The 9,552-nt window shown below is 48.5% G+C and overlaps 1 protein-coding gene across 3 annotated transcripts in view; it reads right to left on the minus strand.

Annotated features, from left to right (window-relative positions):
- ACTMAP (actin maturation protease) overlaps window positions 1-9,552 on the minus strand; it is a 421,926-nt gene that overhangs the window by 376,487 nt on the left and 35,887 nt on the right. The window contains exon 1 of one of the 3 annotated variants that reach the window (XM_073641499.1): window positions 9,367-9,470. The exons of the other annotated variants lie outside the window; for them this stretch is intronic. The gene's annotated coding sequence lies outside the window, so the exon portion shown is untranslated. Of the gene's footprint in view, window positions 1-9,366; window positions 9,471-9,552 lie in introns of those variants that run through there. 3 annotated transcript variants of the gene reach the window in all.

Here is a 9,552-nt window from a genome sequence, read left to right on the forward strand (position 1 = left end):
AACAAACTATGTACGAGCCGTGTCTTCGTCACCAGTGAAATGTTCCTCGATTTGAGGACCTTGTCCAGTGACTTCATTGTTGATTTCCCCATAGCTATTCTCCTATTGACCTATTGTCCTAATGTCAGGCTTTAATGTGACCATATCCTTTAAATAACTGTTATCCAAACAAGCGTTTAACCAAAAGCTATTCCTCCAGAACCTTATGTACATACGCATGCTTGACTTGGTCCAGGATACATGTTTTGTCAAGAGAAAGACTCCTCTGGCAACGGAAAATCTCTCATGAGAGCAATGCATCGAGTATGTTGGTATCCACCATGTTGATCCTCCTTTCCTTCGATATTTGCTGTTGGGAGAGATTCGGCACACTCCTATATATATTAAATATTCATCATGTAAGAGACGGCCCACAGCTTTTGCGCCCTCAGCCATGTGGACTGTGCATATACTTGGCTCTCCAACAAGAGACCAACTTGACAGGAATGAGATAATATAGAATCTTTACTGCCAACTTTCAATATGGAGACACTTGTAGCTGGAACGCTGAATTACAGTAGTAACTTTACACAAGCAATGTGGACTCGCCACTCTGTAAGCTGACCTTGGACCTTCTTTGCACTCAATATATTTGCAATCGCCTCATTGAAAGGCTCACATTTTAGGCAGGTTTCTCTCTCGGAGACTCACAGTCACACCAGAAGGCTTCCGCACCACTCTCACTGTATTCCAGGCTCTTGTTCTCACAGTACCCACTTGCACAACCAGATGGTCCCTCCTGGTCACTAGCACTGTACTTCAGACCCTCATCTTCACAGTTCCCACTTGCACAACTGGACAGGTTCCCTCCTGGTTACTACTGCTGTGTTTCAGGCCCTCGTCTTCAAAGTACCCATTTACACAACTGAATGGTTCTCCTTCTGGTCACTGGCGCTGTATTTCAGGCCCTGGTCTTCAAAGTGCCATCTTAGACAACTGGATGATTCTCCTCCAGGTCACTGGCGCTGTATTTCAGGCTCTCGTCTTCACAGTAGCCACTCGTACATCCGGACGGTTCCCCTTGTGATCACTAGCACTGTACTTCAGACCCTTGTCTTCACGCACAACCGGACGGTTACTCTTCTGGTCACTAGCACTGTATTTTATGCCCTCATCTTCACAGTGTCCACTCGCACAACTAGATGGTTCCCCTCCTGGTCGCTAGCACTGTACGCTAGGCACTCGTCTTCACAGTTGCCCACTTGCACTTGTAGTGGCTTATTTTTGGAAGCCACTACAGGTAGAAAGCATAGATACACCTACATTCACCCTCTCATTGTCAATTTACTTGGACCTAACTTGATGGGCTATTCAATCCAATGTCCAGGAAACTTGCGGAATAATCTCAAACTGGTGGCTACAGCAGCTCCACTCTCTTTTCCTTGTACCAGATGTTACACAGCCCCTTAGCACCATTCCACAGACTGACCCCATACTGGTGGGAAACGCTAATTAATTACCCCCTCCTGGTTTTGCATGCACATCAATCATAACGACACCTTTGCACAATTCACACCTCATCAGTGGAACCAAAACTGTATTTGATTAACCTCACACTTGCTGTGCTCTCAGTTAGAATAAGGCACTGGCAGCATTAAAAGAGATGCACATTATTGTTAAAGTTGGGGAGGAATAGGTTTTCAGGACCCATTAAATCGACTGTGCAGTATTTCAAGTGTTTTGCATGCCTAGCTACTGTTAGGCTCACCTGGTAAGGTGAATCCCTCAAGCCCAAGGTTCGGGTGGTCAGACGGACCTCGAATATCGGTGCAGCAGGCAGATGAGGCACGCGGTAGACTGATAGTGGAGGTACTGGAGAATGCAGGTAGACAGGAGACTAAGGGACTGGAAGCTGCAGACAGCCAGGAGACATCTTGGAGACCGTAGACAGGTTGCAGAGATACTGAAGGCCGAAGGCAGACAGGATTTAGGAACATTAAAGTCTTACTAGAAAGTCTTGATACTAAGACACAGGTGTGTATTGGGAGGCCTTATATAGGCCTAGGAAGTTCAACATATGGGAGCACACTGGGCTACTTGCAAAGCCCAACGTGGAGCACAAGAAAGTTTTGCAAAAAGGGGTGTAGGGAGCAGAGCCCAGACATGGGAAAGGTGTGTAAATTCTAAAAAGTTCATTTTTTTTCTCATTAAAGTACACTCTGCACCTCATCTTGACTGAAAAAAAAACAGAAATGTAGAAATTTTTGCAAATTTATTAAAAAAGATAAACTGAAATATCATACAGTCATAAGTATTCAGACCCTTTTCTCAGTATTGAGTAGAAGCCCCCTCTTAAGCTAGTACAGCCATGAGTCTTCTTGGGAATGATGCAACAAGTTTTTCACACCTGGATTTGGGGATTCTCTGCCATTCTTCCTTGTAGATCCTCTCCAGTTCGGTCAGGTTGGATGGTGAACGTTGGTGGACAGCCATTTTCAGGTCTCTCCAGAAATGCTCAATTGGGTTTAGGTCAGGGCTCTGGCTGGGCCAGTCAAGAATGGTCACAGAGTTGTTCTGAAGCCACTCCTTTGTTATTTTAGCAGTGTGCTTAGGGTCATTGTCTTGTTGGAAGGTGAACCTTCGGCCAAGTCAGAGGTCCAGAGCACTCTGGAAGAGGTTTTTATCCAGGATATCTCTGTACTTGGCTGCATTCATGTTTCCTTCAATTGCAACCAGTCGTCCTGTCCCCCCATAGCATGATGCTGCCACCACCATGTTTCACTGTTGGTATTGTATTGAGCAGGTGATGAGCAGTGCCTGGTTTTCTCTACACATACCGCTTAGAATTATCACCAAAAAGTTCTATCTTCATCTCATCAGACCAGAGAATCTTATTTCTCATAGTCTGGGGGTCCTTCATGTGTTTTTGAGCAAACTCTATGCAGGCTTTCATATGTCTTGCACTGAGGAGAGGCTTCCGTCGGGCCACTCTGCCATAAAGGCCCGACTGGTGGCGGGCTGCAGTGATAGTTGACTTTGTGGAACTTTCTCCCATGTCTCTACTGCATCTCTGGAGCTCAGCCACAGTGATCTTGGGGTTCTTCTTTACCTCTCTCACAAAGGCTCTTCTCCCACGATTGCTCAGTTTGGCTGGACGGCCAGGTCTAGGAAGACTTCTGGTGGTCCCAAACTTCTTCCATTTAAGGATTATGGAGGCCACTGTGCTCTTAGGAACCTTGAGTAATGCAGAAATTATTTTGTAACCTTGGCCAGATCTGTGCCTTGCCTCAATTCTGACTCTGAGCTCCTTGGGCAGTTCCTTTGAGCTCATGATTCTCATTTGGTCTGACATGCACTGTGAGCTGTGAGGTCTTATATAGACAGGTGTGTGCCTTTCTAAATCAAGTCCTATCAGTTTAATTAAACACAGCTGGACTCCAATGAATAAGTAGAACCATCTCAAGGAGAATCACAAGGAAATACACAAGATTCACAGGAAAAGGGAGCTAATTTACCGAAAACTATGGGAGCACTTAAATAGCCCTTTCCAACAAAATTGCCATGTTTTGCCTTGTTGTGCTATTCCATGCTTTCATGCAGAAGATCAGAAGTTGTGTTACATACCGGCCCTTTAAGGAAACAGACAACTTTAAATTAATAATTCTCTATTGTTTTGTTCCCATCTTTGCAAGTGATGGATTTTCTAAAAAGAGAAAATCCCACCTTATAAAATGATGGCATAAAATTCTGTCATTTAGCGCTGTGCCGCCTTTCCTGCTTTTCTCTGCACAGAGGCGACCTGGCCATAATCTGGGCAGAGGGAACTGTAGCACAGCCCCATTCATTAAAATTGCCAGGTGAGAAAATATGGAAGGGGGTGCAAGACTACATTAGTGCTGCAGCCCCTTTTTTGTCAGGATCGGTGGAAGTCCCAGAGGTCAGACCTCTGCAGATCATAAAGTGATACGCCACCAATTTCTAAGATGGGAATACCCCGTTAAGAATTAGTAAGATGTGTCACCATTGCTGCTTCCATAAAGCATATAGCTACACCATGGCAGAATGCTGGTGTTCCTTTTTCTGAAAGCCACCTGGAAGTTTTGAGAGAGCTAGCAAACATGAGCGACTTCATGATATAAAAGCTCTGGTCAGGTCAGACGCTGGGCCTAGATCAGCCCCATGCTCGTGAGATCATCAGACAAAATGAGTCAGAAAATGATATGTCTGAAGGTGCCATCAGTGGAGGTCTAAATCTGTCATTATGTACATTCACATTTTCCATTGTGGACTTCGCTGCAAATCTACGTCAAAATTTGCATGTGTTACTGTGGCGCCCCTGAGGGTTCGACCGCCACAGGAATGCTGCACTTCTTCAATGGAGTGTGGTGTTCCTCCTCTGAGGTAAGGCCGGTGTGATGGTAGTGACCTCCTTTTGCATCCAACACCATATTTCCACCAGAGGGAGCTAGTATGCACTAGGTGCTGCTCCCCTGGTTACAGGGAGACTGGGGAACACAAAGTGGTAGGAACCAGTTAGTGGGTGTGGGTGGAGGAACAGTTAGTTAGTTACACTTCTAATTTGATATTTAATAGTATGCCATCTTTGATCTTAGTTCGTTCGTTGGTCCTTTGGTTCTTCTGTGGTTCATCAGTCTAGCCTTTGCTAGTCTGTCGGCTGTCACTGTGCTGTCAAAATACTGTGTGTAATGTGACTTCCCTCCAGGAGCGCAGATCCTGTGTGGACCTGCACCGGCATGGGACACAGCCCTCGTACCCTGGCCTTGGGATGAGAGGTAGGTTGCAGACAAGTAATGTCTCAACCCGGCCGAGGACCAGGATCAAGAAGGCCCGGGAGCTTTAGAGTGTGGCTCCCTAGCAAATGGGTCCCGGGGAGGATGCAGATGGAGCGGAGCACGCCACCTGTCCTCGCCTACCTTATCTATTCAGAGGAATTCCGGCTGCAAAAGGGGTACCGGCCCCCGACACCCGACCTTGTACTCTACGTCCAGGACGGGAAAGCCCGGTTAGGCCCTGAGGATCCCGCCGGGCGTCGGATGGAGAGGAATTGCCACCCGAGCCCTACACCTGAGAGGAGCTCAGAGGGAGACCCGGCCTATCTACACACGCACAGACGGGAAAGGGTGAAGTCTGTAGTGCAGGAACACTCTGGTGTAGGGTCGCTACCGAACACTGGACTTCCTTGGAGGTAGTCGGACCCCCGTCCCTGGTGGCCACAGGACTCCGCGAGGAGCAGGGAGTCGCCTTCCCGCTAACATCTCTGAGTGAGTAAAGCCTTGGAAGTTCACCCCTATGGCCTCCTGACTGTTCATTACACGCCATACCATGCGACGCGGTGCCCGTACTCCCCGCGCTACTACTACCCCCCTTCATCCTGTCTTGCCTGCCCTGAGGCCTTGCTCCGCCTGTGGGGAGCAGTGAGAACTTTAGCCGCCATGACATCAGGCCTCAGCGGGCTGTAGCGGCGCTGGTGACCCTTCACCAGACACCACAGGTGGCGTAGTCGTTAATCAGCCACTCAACCCGGACAAGCCCACACCATCTCTTTCTAATGTGACGGCCCTGAGCACGGGTCGGGCCCGGGCCAAGGCTGCATCCCATCTCTTCAACACAGGGCCTGACACCGAGTCCCCCAACACCCAGGATAAAACACGGGCTTTCTGAGTAGAGGCGTCACATTACCTACAAGTTTGTCATGGATATCGCTGCGGATTTCCAGCGGATTTTTTGGCAGCATGTAAATGCGAGTTGTGGAAAAAACCTTGTACTTGCCACCAAAACAAGGAGATGGGGCAGTGTGTAGCAAGATACTGTGCTGAGGGGTCATCATGGGGCATCATACTGTGTGGAGGGGTCGCTGTGGGGGCATCATACTGTGTGGGGGTCAGCATGATGTGTAAGGGGACTGTGGGGCTTTATAATGTGTGTGGGGACTGTGGGGGCATCATACTGTGTGGGGGTCAGCATGATGTGTAAGGGCACTGTGGGGCTTTATAATGTGTGTGGGGACTGTGGGGGAATCATACTGTGTGGGGGTCAGCATGGTGTGGAGCGGCACTGTGGGGCATTATAATGTGTACGTGGGACTGTGGGGGAATCATACTGTGTGGGGGTCAGCATAGTGTGGAGCGGCACTGTGGGGCATTATAATGTGTACGTGGGACTGTGGGGGAATCATACCGTGTGGGGATCAGTATGGTGTGGAGCGGCACTGTGGGGCATTATAATGTGTGTGTGGGACTGTGGGGGAATCATACTGTGTGGGGGTCAGCATGGTGTGGAGCGGCACTGTGGGGCATTATAATGTGTACGTGGGACTGTGCAGGAATCATACTCTGTGGGGATCAGTATGATGTGTAAGGGCCCTGTGGGGCATTATAATGTGTACGTGGGACTGTGGGGGAATCATACTGTGTGGGGGTCAGCATGGTGTGCAGCAGCACTGTGGGGCATTATAATGTGTACGTGGGACTGTGGGGGAATCATACTGTGTGGGGTCAGCATGGTGTGGAGCGGCACTGTGGGGCATTATAATGTGTACGTGGGACTGTGGGGGAATCATACTGTGTGGGGGTAAGCATGGTGAGGAGGAGCACAGTGGGGCATTATAATGTGTATGGGAAATAATACTGTGTGAGGGGGCACTCTTGGGGCATCGTACAGTGTGTAAAGGAACTCTGTGGTGGCATCATACTGTGTGGAGGGCCACTATGGTGATATACTGTGTGCGGGACACTATAGGGGCATCGTATTGTGGGGCATTATCCTGTGAGGGGCACCGTGAGGCACAATGCTGTAAATAATTATATTATTGTATAATATATTATTGTATATTGCATCATACATACAGAAACACTGTGGGGGGGCTGTGTGGGAGATGCACTGTGTGGGCATCATACTGTGTGTGTAATGGGGCACTGTGGGGTTATCAATATCTGTGAAGGGGGTATCTTTGGGACATCATACTGTGTGGAGAGGCATTGTACGGTATGAGGGCAATTAAAGGGGTAGTAAACTGTGTGTGACCACTTAAGGGCACTAATTCTGAGCGGGTGCACAAAAAGGCCTGGGAAAGGTTAACAGTGTGGCTAAGCTGTAAAAAAAACCTTGCAAGGGAGCGTCCCGCAATATGTGCCCCTCTCTGTTGCCCCCCAGAATTGGGCAGTTTGCTTCCTTAGAAGTACCTAAGGTCTGAATCATGCCTTTGAATGCCCCCAATTTCATGGAGACACGTGGACGATCTCCCTGTTTTATTCACCATGGATCTGACTGAAGCTCATCATGGCTTGCTCCGTCAGGCGTGTGGCGTCGGATGGAGTCGGCGCGGCACCACCTGGAGGCTGCATGGCCGCCTACTAGAGAGCCGTCTGCTACTGTCCTGACCCGGATACTCAGTTATATACAGAAGCCTGCTGTTGTCTGATCCTGCGGAAATATCCAGTATTTAGGGAGCATTGTTAATTCTCTGTTCCCGCCTGTCGTGTCCGGGCAGGTCCCGCTTCATCCTTTAAGTCGTCTTTACTCATTTTCTCTCCGTGTAGATTTAGGAGGCAATTTACCAGATCCTTGATGTGTCTGTGAGGACAGACGCTGTACGCCCGGCCTCAGGCGAAGGAACTTTATGCAACGTGATTGTGCCACTTATCTGACAATGATCTGCCTGTGATGTCAGCCGCGGCCTGGCCTATATAGACGTTAACACCACCAGATTAATGAGATAAAATCACAAACTAATGGGGCTAATTCAGGCACAGTGCTAGCAATTAAACACAATGCAGCCCCCGCTAAACAGAAAAAGATGGCAGCCAGCTGGAATTAAAGGGATGCTGCTTGATAATTGGGTCTGAGAGGGACCAGTCGCACTTTTCAGCCTGGGCTTCCTGGTTCATTAGAGCTAAAAATGTACACAGGCACAGCCGAGTGTCTCCGGCCACCGCAGGATATGATAACAGCTGTTGGCTGGGGTCGTCGGGCATCGGACTACCCCCAGTCTGATATGGATGCTCACAGTACTCTTGTGATTTTCCACTTTCACCATCACGCTGCATTGATATCACACCGTACTCATTTGGAGTACAGATGATGGCAGTGAACAGGTCGTTCGGCCCCCGTGGTGTCTCCATAAAACTCAGGGGATAAGCTGCTGTCGGAGATTGTTCTGATAATCTGAACACTCAGAAGAGTACACAGGTGCTGACCCACCACTGCCATCAGCTGTACTCCAAATGACTACGTTCTGATATCAGTGCAGCTAAAGGCAGAGAAACGGACTAGGGAAGAGCAGGGGTTTGGAAGCCTCTTACATGCAATTGAAGACAAATTCTTTAATAAAGTGTTTTACAAAGTGTTATAACTTTCCATGCTGGGCAAAATTAGAAAAAAAAAGAAAAAAGAAAGTTTAGTTACTCTTACTCGGCTAGAATAAAAATGGATTGGGCGCTTCAAATCACCTGATCTTTATGTCTCTTAATCTAATCAGTCAGAAGACCCCCATACACATTAGATCGTTGGCCCATGTTTAACTAATGTACATGGGGACCTAATATGAGCAGGTCCCTCTGGGACTATACATGGTTCCTCCTCTTCTGCCCTCATTTCCTCCCTCCTCCTCCCAAGTCCTTCCGTTGTTCCATACTAAACTTTGACCTCTGCATGGGTCGGCTGCAATGCCGAAATCTTCCTCCTGATGGCGGTAGTCAGGAAGTGACCATGGCAGGGTGTAGCGGTGCCGACGTGCACAGCACCTGCCAGCTATTATATACTAAAGGGGTAAATCAGGTGTCAGGCGTACAACACAAGTAGAGTGAATCATATGTAGTGGGGGCACATTAATTAACAATATCCAAAGGCTTATACCCCGAACCCTGATGACCACTGTGATGGTGGCCATTGTCACCCAATGTCCATTACCCAGGGAGGAAACCAGACTATAAAAGACGACAGATGGTACAAATACACCACCGAAACCTGGCACCTCCAGTTACACTGTTACCGATGACCCCATCTAGGAAAGTTAGAAAATGTTCCAATTTGGACATTGGCCACCCTGACGCTGCCGTGTTCAGCACCAGAAGCTATAGACTACATAGAGAGATGCGGCTATCTCCAGAACTACCATTAAGAATGAATGGAGCGGAGGTGTGCATGCTTGACCTCCGCTCCAATTAGGCCGGGCTCTTCAGAGTCCCGTTCTTGGGAACGGTGGGGGTCCTAGCAGTCGAACCGATAGCAATATATAAGTTATGTCCTATCCTATAGATAGGGCATAACTTAATAAACTCGGTACAAACCCTTTAAATGAGTTGTCCAGGCCTACATTATCTTTATACTATGAGCCAAACAACTAACAGGTAGGCATTTGCTAACTACCTGCTTGTTCTAGACGGCGCCAGCTCAGAGCGATCGCTGACGGCTCCTGCCGGCGATTCAGCTGCTCCACGTCAACAGAGCAGGTCTTCCTCTTCCGGGCTGCTGTGTCAACGGGACAGAACTGTCAGTATCATGCTGATTGACAGCTGGCTCCCCGCAGTTAGGTAGCGGGGAGCCAGCTTTCAA

The sequence above is a fragment of the Phyllobates terribilis genome, unplaced genomic scaffold, assembly GCF_046119375.1.
Source record: "Phyllobates terribilis strain yellow unplaced genomic scaffold, ASM4611937v1 Scaffold_7__3_contigs__length_470593459, whole genome shotgun sequence".
Classification (NCBI taxonomy): Eukaryota; Metazoa; Chordata; class Amphibia; order Anura; family Dendrobatidae; genus Phyllobates; species Phyllobates terribilis.